The following is an 18,237-nucleotide window of genomic DNA, read 5'->3' as shown; positions in this document are numbered from 1 at the left end:
TTTTTTAGCAACTTCAGTATCGGTACCTGTATACACAACAAAATCCAAAATAATTCCGGTCTCACAGTCATAGAGAACTTGGATTTTTATTCTGAATCTTTGACACTTTGCAGGTATGTATTGCTTGAATGTCAATCTCCCCATGAATAACATTAGGGATTCATCAATTACAATTTTTTGGAATGGGCAGAAAAAAGCAGAAACTTTTCCCTCAAAATAGTAATCACTTCCCTTATCTTCCACAATCTATCTCTTTCATCAGGAAGCTCATTATCAGCAAAATGAATGTACCTAAGTAGTTCAAGGAACCTGTCTCTGGTCATGTATTTTCCAAAAACATCTGTAGCAATAATGGCATCTTTTGACCAGTACTCTTTCTTTTTTTTTTTTTTATTCACATGAGGCATTATAAAATAAGTGAAAAAAAAAAATGGTACATTTCATCAATTATTGTCTCACTCTAATGCTGGCTTTTTTGCCTTTTGATGTACATCATAACTCTGTACACAAAATTCTTGATACATATTAGTATTGTCTACAATCTTCTTCATAAGTTCACTATCAAAATAGGCTAGAAAATATTCAATAACGGGTGCATTCTCTTGAATAGGAAATGAATCACAAATTCCTGAATTTTCCTTAGAGAATAAATATTCATGAGGCATAAAATCATCCCCATTCTTCCATGTAATGTTACCAGTATGATTATTATCTGAACATTTCTCGGGCTCACTTTCACCACTTGAAATATTATTGCTACCTGAAGTAATGTGCCACTCAAATCAGACAATTCTTCTTCATCACACCATTCATCTATAATTTTATGCATTGATTGAGGACTAAAAGGGCGTTTTTTGGTACTCGTGAATGAGGATGACATAGATGGTTCGTCCATGATGAGCAAATAACTGAAAGAAAATGTATCTAATTCAAATACAACTCATTGTTTTAAGGTAAATACTATAAATAGATATTTCATTTGCTAGTATGTGATGATGTAGAGGTAGCTGGATGGTATCTAATGACATAAAGGTGCTTATCCAATCAAATTATAACTTTAAAATGCATTAACCAATGAAAGTAAGCAAAAGAAAGAGAGTGCAATCATAGTGGTTTTAAAACCGCACCTGTCTTTAATACATAGGAATATGTGTTTATATGCCTCACCTGGCTCTCAAGTAAGATACATAGTGTTTATTTACCACACCCTTCTTAAAGTGCTAAAGATAACATAGTGAGCTAAATTATTCTTAAAACGTTATAAAATGATAGTTGTTTAACTAAAAGATAGTTCAACAAAAGTGGGAAAATTAATTTTACAGAAGTAAATGGGAAACTGAACATATAACATAATAATGTTGAACATAAACTCCAGTAAAGTTTAGAAACTTACAAATTACAGTCAACCAATCATATTGAACAGCAATAAAATAATAAATAAACTCAGCAGTAATAATAAAATAACAAACGAGGTATTGAAGTCAGATTAACACACTTAACTTGCACATACTTAAAATGAAGAGCAACATAATAAAACTCCAGAAAAAGATGAAATATAACCAAAAATTAAGAACAACAAAGTCAGTTACAGATGAAAGCGATAGTAAATAAAAACTAGTTTTTCTTTAATGCAAAGCCAAACAATTATTTCATTTCTGTAGTGCACGTTGGTGTACAAAAAATATTTTAATACTAGAAATAAATGACTTTAAAACACCAAAATTTGTTATTTTTTCTTCAATTGGACACTTAATGTTTTGCTTTACAGCTTCTCTAGGAGCGTTCCACTAAAACATAAACCATAACTGACAGTAGAAAGCTTAAATTTATTATTCAAACCATTTAAGCTTTGTACATTCAGTTATGGTTTATGTTTTAGTGGAACTGTAAGAGGCGGGCCATGTGGGCTTGTCATTGGAGTTCAACTTTACCACCAGTCACAATAGATTTATATTAAATCCAGAAATACAGTCACAAGTGGAGTACACAAGTCACTAACTCGAGAAAGTTTACGGTTAGAATAAAGAACTGACTCTGAGGCTGAGATTCAAGAACAATAACACTTTTTAATACACTACATCGGCTATATCGAAATTACTGAAAGTATCTTGGAGTATATTAGTATCAAAACTATCAAACTCATCAATTTGAGCTGGTAATTGCTATTTTTTATTTCGATAACATCCAATAAATTACTCAACACTACCAATAAGTTATTGATTATTACATTAATTGAATTTGGTTCAGTCATATCTTAACACTATATATCCAATCCTAGCTACGTTATTCAATTCTAGAAAGAGACGGCAATAACTTACTTACATAGAGTTTCAGCAGGAAACATTATACAGATGCAGTATGATTGTAGACATGGCTTCTTGTTCAAAAGACTGGAGGCTTCCTTCTGACTTTCTACTCTGAGAGACTGACTTCTATAGCTGCTGTAGAGACTTATAGGAGAACTTCAGCATGGTTAGAGCTCTTAATTCGTTGCCGGGAGACTTTTTGGGCCAAAACAGGGGTCCTTATACTGAATCTTTCTGGCGTTCTTACGACTTTCCAAATAGTGTACACATCTACCTGCAAGTAGATTGACACTTAATTGGTTGATTTTTGCAATATCATCATGATTCTTGGAACAAAAACCACTTGACCATTGGTTATAGATAAAGACAGTAAATCGGCAACCTTCTTGCTTGTATCTCTCCTCACATTTTTATATGGATACTACATCAAAGTTCCAACTTATCCCTTTTTTTAGTAACTGTGTCCAAATTAATGTAAACATTTCTTGTAACTTTTGCTCTATTACAGTGGCATCAGTCTGTTGATAATGGTCTCGTTCTCAGTCTCTCCCATGAGGCTTTCATAAACAATCGTATAGCTGTGGTAGTGTCGTTTATAGATACTTCATTAACGTATCTCTGGTTAACCTTCGTTGCATAACTTGTCTTATACATTCACTAAGTGTGCACAAGAAATCTTATTGTATATATATGTATGGCACATGTAACTTTTCCTAATACGTGCATTTTCTCAATACTTGAAGCATTTGAATTACTGTGAAATGCCCAAAATGCTACAAATGCTTCAGAACGCTCATGAAAAAGTGGTAAAAGTCAAATGTTGAGTGTCCAATTAAAGAAAAATAACAAATTTTGGTGTTTTAAAGTCACTTATTTTTAGTATTAAAAACTAAACAATTGGCTATCTTATCTCTGCTTACTGCATAGAATCAAACCTAATATCTTAGCATTGTTAGTCCTTAAATTTACTTCTGACTCACTGGGGAAAGTGAAATTAATACAACTTAGTGAGATGTAATTAATAAATCGCCAATACACATAATACAATAAACAAATAAAATTGTACTATGACATTAGTTGATAAACTTTAAACTAAAAAAATTCGTAATGATAGTGAAACTAAATGGGAACTTTACAAAATTGAAATATATTTTAGGAAAAAAAACTTAAGTAAAGTGACAAAAGGCAGTTCAAGGTCTTCTGTAGACATTTTCTACAAGAAAGTATAAGAGGACCTTCTGCAGCCATGACATTTCATTCCAGTTTTCTGTTGCTATTTTTGTTCATCCTTTCCTCCAACCTTTCCCTTTCTGTAAAAGCCAACGTCTTAACCAACTTAAATGTTTGTGCCTGGCATTGTTGCCATCAGACTTGAGGTCCAATTGTCTGTGGCTGTCTGTCTGTTATTACAAGATGCAGAAACTGATGAGACTTTCATGGGCCTTCTTCATCTCCTATACTCTTTTTTTTTTATTATTCTTGAGTTCAGGAAGGATATTTCATGACTGCAATTTATTGTGCCAAAGTTGATAATTTTCTTGTACAGAGCTGGTCATGATTCTGGTGCTGATTGAACCAAAGGGCTGTAACTTTTGTGGTGTCAGCATGTTTTAGTAGCTTAGGAGCTGAATTTAGAGTTATGCTGGAATCAGGGTGAATACATATCTTTGAAATTGAGAATGGAATTTAAAGGGCTTAAAAGTACTTGAAAAGGGGCTTTTTTTAGCAAAAGTACTTGAAAATATTATAATAGCAGAATACATTGATATATCTAACTATAATGTATGTTGCGGAGTTGAATGTAATAAATAAAGTATTTTTTTTAGTCTACATTCTTATGTTGAACAAACGATTAGGAATTTTATAAAATTTCGGTGGAATCTGATTGATTTTGATGTACATTTTAGCTTTCAAAAAAAGTGCTTGAAAAACGTTCTGAGAGTGCATACTAAGTTTTTGAAAAGCACTTCAAATTGATCTGAGCAATTCAGTATGAACGATGTGGAATCAGACTGCACTTTGCTTTCTATGGGTTTAGGCAATAGCTTTCCTGGAGTTGAAGGCCAAGGTTGCATATTAAGAAGTTTCCCTGTATTCTCATGATAATAATAGCTTTAGGTTGTGGTATTTTCAGTTGTGCTGATTTTCTCTAAGAGCAATCATCCCAAATTAATGATCCAGAACAATGCGTAACTAAGGCAAGAGGAAGTTTGCTACTTCCTTGACCAATGTTCTGTTTTAAACTACATACACCCCATATATCTTGTAAAAATTCTATATTAAAGAAGCGGGTAACAAACACATGGTATGCCTGCATACTACAACTTTCCTCTTCCCTCCTCCATTAACTTAAGGTTATACTGACCATTGCTAAATTTAAGATTTAAAAAATAATAATTAAATAAATCCGCACATCGGTCAAGAGAACAGTGCAACTTTCTCTCACCCCTGTAAAACGCTTGGTACAATATCATATGTGCAGGAAACAGGCCACACAATCCATTAACGATGATAATAATAATTAATACAAAATACAATTCTACAACATAAAACATAATCTTTCGTTAAAAGCAAAATAATATGCACAGAATAAACGAAAAAAAATTCAAAAAACCTCTTAAATAGCAAATTAAAGAAATCAAAACACTAAAATTAACAATACAGGATAAACCCTTTACAAAATATATACATACATACAGGATACCTGAAAGATGAAACATAATATAAACAAAAAATGCATAACACAAAAAACTTTAAATAATGATAACTCATAAAGAAATTAATATATTACACAGTCCAATATATACATAAATATATATATATATATCACAACAAAAATAGAAAAAAGTATTAATTAAATATATATATATATATATATTGTGTAAATTTAATTAATATATACACACAAGTAAAAAGTACATTTTTATTAGTTCAAATACACTGAATAATTGGGGGTTAGGACTCTCACCCTTATTTGAACCTCAACAGCAAGTCCTTTAGGACAGTAATGAACTTCCTGCTCACCATGAGTTGTTAAAGCCTTGTGGGTTGATGTAGTTTGATCTGCAGCCACTGAAATTCCTCCTCCAGCCAACATGGTGGTTCTGGTCATTTTCACATCTTGTCCTCTTCACGACTATAAAGAGCCCAGAGCTCTGGATGCCATTAGTTGCATCACAGCTGTTGATAACAATAATACAACATACCTTCCTGCACTCATAACTGTTTATACAAGTGCCACAGATTACAAGCATCCATGTTAGATTCCTCAATCTATGCTGGCCATGCTTCAACTTGTGGCATGGCAAGGAGTACACGTGCTAGTTTTGGATCCTTCAATTGCTCTTCCCAGAGCCCCTGAAACATCATTTGTGATAACCATTAGAACTTGTAAATCTGGATGAAACTGTATAACAAAGTAATACTCATGCAACAGTGTTGTTTAAAATGCAGTCATCTCTTCTGGATTTTTAAAGTTCATAAGACACATCAGTGATGCATGGTTCCCCTAATTAGTGAACTTTCTATTGTACAGGTAGTTTTTGATAAAGATCACAGCTTCAAGCAAATCTTTCTTCAATATACAATATTTGCATTCAGGAGCAATGATCATACATGATTATATATTCCACTCCATCCTGCAACTTGCAGTCATTTCTTCATAATTTCTAAAGTTCATAAGCCACTTCAGTGATGCATGGTTCATCCAAATGGTGGACTTTCTAATATACAAGTAGTGTTTCATGAAGACTACAACTACGAGCAGTTCATTCTTTATCATACAGTATCTGTGTTCAGTACCCATGAGCATACACAGTTCTAAGTTCCACTCCATCCTATAACTACTATAGCACTGCTTCAATTCCATCACTTGCTCACATTCCTTGGTTCATTTAAGATATTCATCAGCTTTAGTGAAAGCAGGTAATGGTGTGGTAATATCGGAGATGGTGGTCACAAATTTGTTGAGGCCAGTCTTGCACCACTGTAAACTTTTCAAGGTCAGTAGGGACTATCTCTACCCACAATATGAATGAGAAACTACTTTGTGTACCGTAGTAGTTTCAACTTAAAATCTGCCTTTCTTATCTACTGAAGTACTATGCTCAGAATTTCAGTTACCATATTCATATATTTAAGCTTCTGTTGTTATGATGAATTCCAGCCTGTTTACACAATCCTCAACCAGCAACCTCAGATATTTCATTAACTGTGTTCTTGCTCTAATTCATGTGTATTCGTTTTTATATTAATAAAATATGATGTATTTGTATTATATTACTGATCTCCACTATTTGCTCCATCCCAGTAACACACAAACGTCAACACCACCCAAATATGTCATTATTATACAAGGCATACTGGACACCTACAGAGAACCAAAACTGACTAAAGAAATCCTATACTGTAAACCAAATACACGCATAGTTTCAAATAAACACTTTGCAATGGGGTGGGTGAGTCAATGTCCCCATGAAATGTGCCAAACCCAAAGTCCTAAACAATTTGCTACAAAAATGGCCACAGAATGCTTTTAAACCAGGAAGCATAAGAATCTGCCTACCTGGAAGCAACCTCCCAACTAGAGCCTTTGTCATTTTTGACAAGTGGCATTTAGGCTGCACATTTATCAGAACGTGTAATACCACAATGAAACCATTAATGAACAATCAAAATAATCAAATTTAAAAACTAGTAAGACAACAAAAAGCAGACAACTGTAGATATTTCTTCACCTCAGTAGGTTAGGCCAAACTTGACCCTACATTATTTTGGCACAAATATGAATCAGTTTGTGATCCTGGCCCCTCTAATTCAAGCATGAAGCCTCAGAGTAAGTGTCCAGCTAGAGATGCTGTCTGTAATCGCTGCTACCTACTTTGCTAAGTATGTAGATCATCAGCCTCTGGAACTACCTCGGCTGCCATGCCATTTATGGCTGCAGTGTCTGCATCAACTCCGACTAGCTTGTCTAGAACTCTCCATGGCCTCTACATCTTTTTCTGCAAAGGCTGCCAGAATTTGCTACATTCAACTAGAATATGATAACTGTGGTTTTCAGAATGTCAAACTCATCACTTTAATGGACTTATGTGCAGACGTGATACTTGGTCATGACGTCCTGAGTAAGCACAAACATGTGGAGATAACATTCAATGGAGAGTAACCATCACTCAAATTATGTGAATTAAAGACCGCTTCAGTACCACCAACCTCACTATTTTGTCATCTAACTCTCGACTGCCGACCTATCGCAGATAAATCTAGGTGATAATCTAAACAGGATATGAAATTCATAAATTCTGAGGTCAGAAGACTCTTGAAAGAGGGTATTACTGAACCTAGTGATTCTCCATGGCGAGCTCAAGTACCTGTTACAACCAATGAACGTCAAAAATAGAGAATGGTTGTCGACTACTCACGGACAATTAATCGTTTCACACTTCTCAATGCTTACCCATTACCATTTATAGCTGGTTAATATTAAGGAGATCTCACATTGTAACGTCTATAGTACACTGGATCTATGAAGCGCATATCACCAAGTTCCTTTAAAGGAGGAATAGGAGGTATACACTGTATTTGAGGCTAATCAGATTCTATCAGTTCCGACGGATCCCCTTTGGCGTGACAAATGGCCCAGCTAATTTTCAACGTGTCACTGACGATATCATCTCCAAGGAAAATCTTAAAGACACTTTTGCCTATATTGATAATGTCACAATTTGCAGTGCCACTTAAGAAGAACATGACACAAATTTAAAGAAATTCTTTGAAGTTGGCGAAAAGTGTCAGCTTACGTTCAATAATGAGAATTGTGTATTCTCAGTCAAATCCATAAGCCTTCTTGGCTATAGCATTAGTGGTGGAGTGATAAAGCCGGATCCTGAGTGACTTCACCCACTACTGGAATTACCACTTCCAATGGATCTTCTGTTGCTCTGTTGTGCACTTTGGATGTTCTCCTATTATTCGCAGGGGATTCCCCGATTGTCTGAGAAAATTTAATGCAGACACTTCCCTCTGCCACTCAAAAGTCTTTCAAATCTTTAAAAAAGCAGACGTGGTAGCTATATATCACAACTTTCCTTTCATTGTTGAAACAGACGCATCTAATCATGCAACTGCTGCTATGCATAATCAGATAGGTCATCCGGTGGCGTTTTTCTCAAGAACACTGTCAGCATCTGAACAATGTCACTCTGCAATAGAGAAAGAAGCCTATTCTATTGGCATAAATGTAAGCATTACCTTCTTGGACACTATTTTCAATTCATGACAGACTAAAAATCAGTAGCATTAACAATAAAGAGGCCGGAAAGATAAAGAATGAGAAGATCATAAGATGGCATCTTGAACTGTCATCATACAGCAACAATATCATCTATAGACCTGGTAAGTGCAACGTGGCTGCTGATATACTTTCATGGAGTCATTGCTCAGCTATTAATACCGACTCACTGTATAAACTTCATGATTCTCTGAGTCATCCTGGCATAAGAGAATGGCTCACTTCATCTGTTGCAGGAACCTTCCGTATTCTGTAGATATTAGGAGAATGATTATCTCTTGTTCGATATGTTCTAAGATAAAGCTTACTTTCTCCAAGCCTCCACAAGCTCAGCTGATCAAAACTTCTCAGCACTTTGAAAGACTTAATATAGATTTTAAAGGTCCTCTACCATCTGCAACTAGAAACAGACATCTACTCGTAATCATTGATGAGTTTCACGATTCCCTTTCACATTCCATTGTCCTAACTTGTCGTCTGCTTCAGTGCTCAGATCTTTATGTCAGCTCTTTTCGATTTTTGGCATGCCTCGGTACATACATAGTGACTATGGATAATATTTTTTGTCATCTGAGCCTAGGAACTTCCTTCATGATAAAGGAATCACTACTAGTCTTACCACTTCATATAGCCCACAAGAAAATGGTCAAGTTGAGTGCTACAATGTTATTATCTGGAAAGCTATAATTCTGGCAGTAAAGTACAGAGGTCTGGATATCTCCTAATGGGAGGTGATACTTCTCGGCGCTCTACATTCCATTCGATCACTGTTATCCAGTGGCAGTATGATACCAACTTGGGTTGTGGTGCCAGGCAAAGCTCTTCATAAAAGATGTGTGTCACCATAAGGAAGAGCCTTTTGTGGATGAAGTCCAAATTTTGGATCCGAAATATGCACATGTTCGTCTCGCAGACAACAGGGAAACTACAGTTTCTGTTAGATATTTAGCACCACAAGGTGATATTCATTCTACTGTGAAACCTGTGGTCATTACACCTTCAGAAGAGACAAAAACGGAAATGGCTAATGACACCTGCGTCCCATCACCTAGTCCCTCAAGTGGGGACATTTGCAAGGTTCCTAATGAAGCACCTATGGTCGTTAATGATAATGCACGTCAAAATATGACAGAAGAAGCACCCTGTTGCTGTCGTTCGCTGCATAATAGGAAGCCTTCTGATGGTTGAACTTATAGTAGGGTGTTCATGTAATGTTGATGTCTCGCATGTTTCTTTTTCTGACATCTACGATTTTTTTAAGGCAGGGTAAATGTTGTGAATATTTTGTAATTATTATTTTATGTTTAACCTAATAATATATTGTTACCTTATACTCTAAAACTGCAGATGGCACTTGAATTGTTAGAGTGAATGTTATTTGACACCATCATTTCTGATATATTTGATTTAGTTGAATAAAGCCATATTCTGCCCTGTTCTTTTCATTATTCTCATGGCCAAAGTCAGTTCACTTGTTCACAAATAACTCTACATTTAGAACACCCAATATACCCTCTTTCAACACATAACATTTTGCAAACGTTAACCTACACGTCTAAATATAAAGCATATATTCAGTCCCATGTTTCCAGGCTTGCTTTGTAACAATAACCATCACAACTACTACAAGATTTACTCACGTTTAATTTCCACAACATAAATTAAAATTAACACCAAGAAACTGAAAAACACAGCCTCAGAAAAAGATTCTTAAAAGTATCTCCAAAAGAGTCATTTTTACACCTCGCCTCATTATTTAAACCGTCGATTCAATTTGGTTACTATCCCAAAGCTGGAAATTTCCCTTAAACAAAGTCATCCCTATGAAAAAAAGCAGTTACAGAACAATAAGTTTGCTTAATACAAAAGGCAAACTCATGAAGAACATATTTACCAACAGACTTCATAATTACATATATAATAAAATAACGTAAAAATGCAGGTAAAAAAAACAAAAAACAATTAACCCACTGATCATCTAGTTAGATTATTAAAAACCATATTTCAAGTTTTCTCTCTACCAGGGTCACAAAAATGAAAGTTGATAATGTAATTTTAAGGCCATTTCCACTAGAAGCAGGAGTTCTACAAGAATCAACCCTTTATCTTATGTTCTCTTCATAAACAACATGTCCCCCCCCCCCTATTAACTATCACATTGGCATCTCAATATGTTGATGACGTCACTGTCTGGAGTATTTCACATGAGTGCAAGAAAATCTTAACCCCACCAAAACTCAAGCAATAATCTTCTGTAGAAGTATTAACTAGAAACCAAGTTAAAATAATATGACACCACAATGAAGTTTACTGCTATTGTAAAATTCCTAGGTCCAACTCTACACAAAAACCTCACTAGAAAAGATCATGTGAATAACATGTCAAAATACATGCCTGTTTCCAACAAGTCGGAAGTACCAATTTAAGATGCAATAATCAATCAATAATGATAATACATAAAGATTACATCAAATCACTAATACAATATGACTGTGCAGTAACATGCAATACGTCAAATAACCTTTACAATAAAGTATAGCTGCAACAAAACAAATCCATCCAAACAGCCCAATGGTTATCAATATACATCTCGTTTCAGTACCTTCCTTTCCATAGCCACTACTCCATCTTCCTGGCAGAAATACATCTCACTGCTGAACCTAATTAAAGGAATGAGAACATCCCATCAACAAAAGGGGTGCTGACCGAGCATTTAAAGAGAGTTGCATTTCAGGCTGGATATGTCTGGAGCCAAACACTGCACCCAAATTGAGATCTTCCTTCTCCGACAAAGTGGGGTTGGGAACAGACTTCATGCGATGGATTCCAAAGTGAATATTATTACTGAAATCCAGTAAAGCTTGTTTCGAACTTATCGAGTGTAGACGCAAAACAACACGTCGTGGTTTCTGCAAGTGTTGTAAGGTGAATTTGAGTTGTACAGCTTTGTGTGCTTGTGCTGTACAATGTACCAGATGTGAAAACTGAAGCTTGTTTCGAACTTATCGACTGTGGACGCAGAACAACACGTCGTGGTTTCTGCAAGTGTTGTAAGGTGAATTTGAGTTGTACAGCTTTGTGTGCTTGTGCTGTACAATATACCAGATGTAAAAACTGAATTATTGCATTCCAATTTGTTATGATGGCTGCTTTGTCCCACATGAGTACACTGATTATATATATTTATCTTTAGACACGAACACTGACATGGTGTCAGATAATTTGTATTTTATTATACATGCAGTTGAAGCAAGTATTTATTGTTTGGTTATTTGGTTCAAGTCATGTTGACAAATACCCCAGAAATATTGAAATTAGATATACAAATCTCGTCAATTTTGACTCATTTTGTTCTGGTGGGGTGGAGTTTGGGGCAGGGGGAGTTTCACTATGATAAAATAAGGAATTTGATGGCTTCCAATCTGTGTTGTATTGTTATAGTTTAACCTACAATTCCTGAAACTTTGGTGCTTTTATCACAATCTGAACGATTTTTCGATTATCTGCTGCACTATAGTACTAGCAAGTCATAAGTTAGATATTAATCTATCACCTACTGATAGGGCTAATTACCGCTTAAAATGAAGTTCAATTTTAAAATTCTTGAATAGGTAGCTTTGATAGTGTATTCACAAGTCATTGCAATATATTAAATGAACGTAAAGATTTCAGGAATTTGTAACAAGAGTGACTGATAAAATTCTTAAATAGTGCAATGTCATGACCTTTCTGGTGGATGGTGGTGCTAATGATAAATATGAAATTAAAAGCGATCTTGACAAATTATATAAATATTTTACTTTTGTGTTAGATACTAGTAAGTTCATTGGGTGTATTGACTATCAAAAACACATTTTGTAGTATATATACATATAATATTTTCGAGAATTATGTAACCATTTGTTGACATAACTGCACAGCTAAGTACTCGTGTGCTACAATGTTGAGCTGATCACAGGGATAATCTGCTCAAGCAGTTATATAGTCTGAAATTGGCTTTTACATCAAGATCTGGCCATCAGAGGGCACATAGGTATAGAAGGTAATTTGAGGCAACTGATAATCTTAAGGTCAGAGGACTTTATCAAAACTGAAAGAATGAAAACTATCTCTCTCCCATCACTGAATCTTAACAGTATTCTGAGACTAAAAACTTTCTCGAATGACCAACTTACCCCCACCCCTGTGTTGACAATTGGATGACTGGAACAGACCCTTACTCAAAACAGCATCACAGTCTACTTTCCACCTATCCATGCCCACACTACACACCAAAATCATCAGTAAATTCCCTAACTACAAACTCGAAAATTTTAACCCACACAAAAACATCTTTTGGTCCATTTTTTTTAAAAGGTTGCACTTTATATAAGACAAATGTTGGTACAACCCACCAAAAGGGGATGAAAATGTCAGGGAAAGTTCGCTTTTGTGATTGTCTAATAATACTGTTCTGGTCACTAAACTTTCTATCCTGGACAAGCTGCAGCTCTGTGCTTCTTTACGAATGCCCCTGAAAAGGTAAATAACGATGCTTGACCAAGAAATGAAATGTATACGTTGAGTATAAACTAAGATGCATTCCAGGCTGTAATATGAACCAACAGTTTGTTTTACCAACACAAACAAACACATCAGTACCTGAGAAAAAGCTCCGAGAAAGTTTATGTTAGCTTCTATAAAAAGAACATAAAAGACCACTGGCAGAACTTTGATCAGAAGGAAGCCCAGGAGAAATACATGCATATAGGTGGCCAATTTACAGCTCTTGACCATAAACCAATTAACAGACAGTTTTGGTTGTGGATTGGTAAAACATTTGAATTGACCAATGTGACAAAAGATCTGCTTTCAAAATAAGCATGTAGAACTACTTGAATCATTGTAAAAACATACTAAATTGTGTATAAAAAAGTCATGTTTTTGATCGAAAGTGCAGTCCTCTGATGTTGAGAAAGAAGCTGCTGTCTCCATGGCTGTTCCTGCTAGATGTTGCCAGACCCTGCCATCCCTGAACAATCATCATCGTTGAAGATGTCTTTTCTGCATAATATCGAAAATACTTTCTGTACAAGTTCCATGTAAGTATTCATTGCTACTTCTCTCAGTCGAATAACGTACTTAGGAATTGATGTACAATGTTAAGGGAAAACTCATAAAGTAAAGTATTTCTGAGCGTATTTCATGTGATGTTGTAATAGATAATTTACTGGTTGTAGTAAGGAATTTAGTGTGTATTATTGAAAGTCTATTAAAAGAACAGTTACCTGCTCAGACTGAAGAATTTAGTAAACTTAGTATTGAAGCTTTCCAAGATGCTTTCGGTAATCTCGATGTTGCCGTGTATCTTAATAATTTACATTAAAAGATTATATGTGTTTTTGAATCTCAGTCTCCGAGACAATTTTATATTCTAACTGTAAACTTCCTCGAATTGACGACTTGTGTAATCCACTCGTGACTGCATACCTAGATTTAAATAAATCTATTTGTAACTAATGTTAAAGTCGAACTAAACGCCTAGCCTATACGGCCTCCCATTTATATACTCCTTAAACTGTGGTGTCACTTGGCATCTGTTAAGGAACCTGAAAAAAAAGACAAAGGGTTCAGGAAAATTCGACACGATATAAGGATAAGCGTGTGTAAACATTTTAGCAGTCACAGCTGACAAATTCCAATTTCAAATCCTGACTGTGGTATGATGCAGAAAGGAAACTTATGTTCTGTAAAACTTGTGAAACACATGGTTTATCCAATCAAATATTCGTTCAAGAGTGTAGCTCTCACCACATAGAGAGGATTCAAAGCATTCTATAAGCCAACAACATAATGATGCACTTGGTGCTAAGTCAGCACCAAATGGATCCTCACAAGCTAAAAGGATGCTACAGCAAATGAATAAGCAAGTCTTTGAAAACCTTGGCTACCTCTTCAGAAACACTCATGCTCTTGCAAAAAACAATAGGCCCTTTACAGACTTTATCTGGATCTGCCAATTAGATGAGATAAAGGGAGTCCCAATTGAAAACTTGTATAGAACAGACAAACAATGCAAGGAATTCACTACAGCAATAAGCGAAGAAGAACAGCAGAAAATTAAAATGAGTATCAAGAGTGTCAATCATTTGTGATGAAGCGACAGACGCTGCTGTTCTAGAACAGCTTATTATTTGTGTAAGGTAGGCTACTAATTTCATAACTTTCCTTTCTATTTTTTGAATCAATGTTTTCATCATCAAGTAGATTTTGTTAAGAGGTTCAATTTTAGGATTAATGATTGGCCTTAGAGGAAAATACAACATCTGATAAAGGAACTATTATTTAACAGGCCTTATTAATGTAGGGCCTTTTTTAAAATTAAATATATGGAATTTCTTATATTTATTATTTAAATATTTTTATTAGAGGGGGGGGGCTAATGGTGCTTTTCTATAAATTAGCTAGGGACCAATATTAAACAATGGAGCTAAGAGGTTTAACCCCTTCTTCACCCATCAGGTAAGTCTTTTATATGGGTTAAGAAATTATTCATTTCTCAGTTCAATGATTTTCCTCAAATCTTTGTATGAAAACACCAAGAGTAACAAATGAAGTGGCAAAAGAACCCTAGAGTGATCACAATATATTTTTTTTTTCAGATATTCAACCAATACAGCTGTTCAAACAAATTCCTTTACGGAAACACTACCCAGAGCGACTGCAGAGAACTGTTATGATGCAATCCTAAAGGCGTTTAAGTAGCAGTGTGTCTTAAAACCCAAAGACACCTTCAGAAAGCTTGTTGGGTTTGCCAGTGATGGAGCTTCCGTCATGCAGGGAGTGAGAGATGGAGTTACTGTCAAGTTAAAGCAGAATTAGCCCAAAGTGAAAATCGTACACTGTGTAGCCAATCGGTTGGAACTGGTGACAAAAGATGCTATCCAAAACATAGAGCTCTATAACAAGCTTAACTTGTTTCTTCAAAAGATATACAATTGCTACCATAACAGCACATGCACGAGAGGATACACAATGTGCTGTCTGTATTTGTTTGTACCATCTTTTTTCTTTTCTTTAGATTCCGAGTCTAGTAGCCAAGCTAATCAGACGAGTTTTTTTTATACCTGCTATGATATCTCCTTCGACAGCCAGTTTTACGCCGAGAAATACGCCTGTTCAACCGGTTATCGTCGATGGATTACCCTCGGACTGACTTTACTCCTCGACAAATCATCGCCTTCATCCACCAAGTTAAGCCAGAGAGTATCTACTCACCCGACGAAAACTAGGATCCTTCGACGAGGCGGAGTTTTTCTCCAGCCCTCAACCTAGTCTGACCTTGCTTATTTATGTAATCCCTGGAATGCCGATATTAATGTCATCTGTTCTACCACTAAGAGCTAATCTATCTTCTTCTCTGTCTTTCTTAGGGGCGTCGATCTTTCTATCTCTTCAGACGAGATCCAGCATTCCCTTGAAGCAGCCACTGAGTCCAAACTTCACACCGTCCACCGGATCCGATCCAGAGTTACAGCTCTCACTTCCCAGTTCATGAAGGTAGTAATCACCTCTAAACAAGCAGCTGACCACTTCTTAACTAATGGCTGTTTCTTTCATTCCTTCCACTTTAGAGCAGAACGTCCCCACGCATCAATGGAGTTTAATAAGACCAGCAAGCCTGCCGTTCCACTAATTTTAACTCCAAGAACTTCGACGCCGATCACAACTCCATCAGATACTAATGTAGCTTTACCTATTCCACGGGTCAAGGACTACTCTACCCGGACTGACGCAGAAGAGAGCCAGCAGCCGAAAACGACACTCACCTGTACCAAGTTCAGCACCGTCCAAGACGAAGTTAGCATACAGTCAAGACCCAGACCCCAAGATCCACTACAGCTAATTCGACAACGTCCAAGACGAAGTTAGCATACAGTCAAGACCCAGACCCCAAGATCCACTACAGCTAATTCCACAACATCAAAGACGAAGTTAGCATACAGTCAAGACCCAGACCCCAAGATCCACTACAGCTAATTCCACAACGTCCACAGACATCCTTCTAACTTCTAGCCAGCAGAATCAAACCGTTACCACCAAGAGTGACAAAATAATTCAGAGTGATACAGATTATTACGTACAACCACCAACCGTCAACAGGAATTACCATTTATACGCCTACTCAACCGTTTAGGCAATTAATGTCTTATCATTGTACCAAAGTTTACTCGTGTTTTATTACTATTTATGTACAATGTCTTGCTTCTAACAACCCTTGTATTTCTTCCATTATAGCCTCTTCCGGGCACGGTCAAGGTATATTATTCGGCGCCCTGGCCGTGAAAGTGGGTTTTCTACGGGTACTCCAGTTTCCCACCACAGCAAATTTACTTTTTTCCTTTGAACTTTTGGATCCTCTGATCCCAGCCCTGAACAGGTGTCATCTCACGTAATGTTCAAATTAAGTTAAATGTAATGTCAAGTTCTAGTTGAATAATTTTTCACTCGAGTTTAATACTATTAAACTTAAAACTTTCTTTTATCGACTTACTATTCAAAGTATTAATCTTTAAATCACTTTACATAGTATTACATGCCATTCTCAAATCCAGGAACTTGCTACATTGTCACAGCCAGTCAAGAACCGCCGAGCCAATACTCAAGCTGCCGACACCACCTCCACGTGAGTACCACGTGGAGCCGTCAACTCTCCTTCTCTTCTCTTCCTTCGTTCTCGTCTTACGGCTTTTCCTGGACGCTGCACAATATTTAAATAGTTTGTATGTTAGGAGTACCCACCTTAATAAGTAATAATCAATAAACCAATGCTCAAAATTATCTCATGCGATTCAGTGTGTATCATACCTTACATGTAGTTTTAATATATTTTCATTCCCAGTATGACCAAACCTTAATTTCGCGAGTGGGGCTGAAGAGAAACAGAATTTTCTAAGCGCCCCTGATTGTCTCTCAACCTCTTGTGAGATTTAAAAATCAAAATTACTGCCAAGTTCATTTCATTTCATTGTTTGTATTATGATTGGATTTACTAATACCAAGCCCTGAGAAGGACCGCATCTAGAATGCTTAACTCGTAATTTTTATTTACCTAAAACCTTTAATTAAAATCTTCAGTTAATATCCTGTAAGTTTAATTCTTCAGTTATTTCAACTTCATATAATATCTTAAAAGTTAAAAGTCAGTTTTGTTGTATTAATCGATTCAGTTTAGTAGAGCGTCTCTTCTCGCATCTTCGTCATCGACAACTTTCAACGCTTGACGTCACCACCACGTGTGTAAACAAATACACGTGCTCCTTCTCTTCTTTCGTCATGTCGAACTTTTTGCGGCTTTTCTGGGATGCTTTTGTAGCAAATTAGCTAGACAGCAATTTACCCATTCTAGTTAGGAATTAATCCCTGTCCTAAAGGAGTACAAAACTACCAATCACTAGCTTAAATATCGGTATGTATCATACCTGCCCTGCAGTCCATAAGATCTACCCCCAGCAGTTTTAAAATCTTAATTCCTCTGTGGGTCTGTAGAAAAACAACACTTTCTGAGCGCCCCAAAATTACTTACTGTTTATACCATTCTCTCTGAAGAAGGCTTTGTGTCGAAACGTAAGAAGTGAATAAGATCCTGATTCATTCTGT

General features: G+C 36.0%; 1 protein-coding gene across 2 annotated transcripts in view; it reads left to right on the top strand.

The window, feature by feature from the left end:
* The window catches only part of LOC106465464 (serine/threonine-protein kinase D1-like), an 81,601-nt gene extending 64,235 nt beyond the window's left edge, over positions 1–17,366 (top strand). The window contains exons 23-24 of one of the 2 annotated variants that reach the window (XM_022393366.1): positions 13,538–13,679; positions 15,240–17,366. The gene's annotated coding sequence lies outside the window, so the exon portion shown is untranslated. Of the gene's footprint in view, positions 1–13,532; positions 13,680–15,239 lie in introns of both variants that reach the window. The other variant, XM_022393367.1, reaches the window with a different exon arrangement.
* The last annotated feature ends 871 nt before the right edge of the window (positions 17,367–18,237 follow it).

This window comes from Limulus polyphemus, unplaced genomic scaffold (genome assembly GCF_000517525.1).
Source record: "Limulus polyphemus unplaced genomic scaffold, Limulus_polyphemus-2.1.2 Scaffold1953, whole genome shotgun sequence".
Classification (NCBI taxonomy): Eukaryota; Metazoa; Arthropoda; class Merostomata; order Xiphosura; family Limulidae; genus Limulus; species Limulus polyphemus.
The sequence above is the reverse complement of the archived record's forward strand: the minus strand, read 5'-3'. Positions and strand labels throughout refer to the sequence as shown.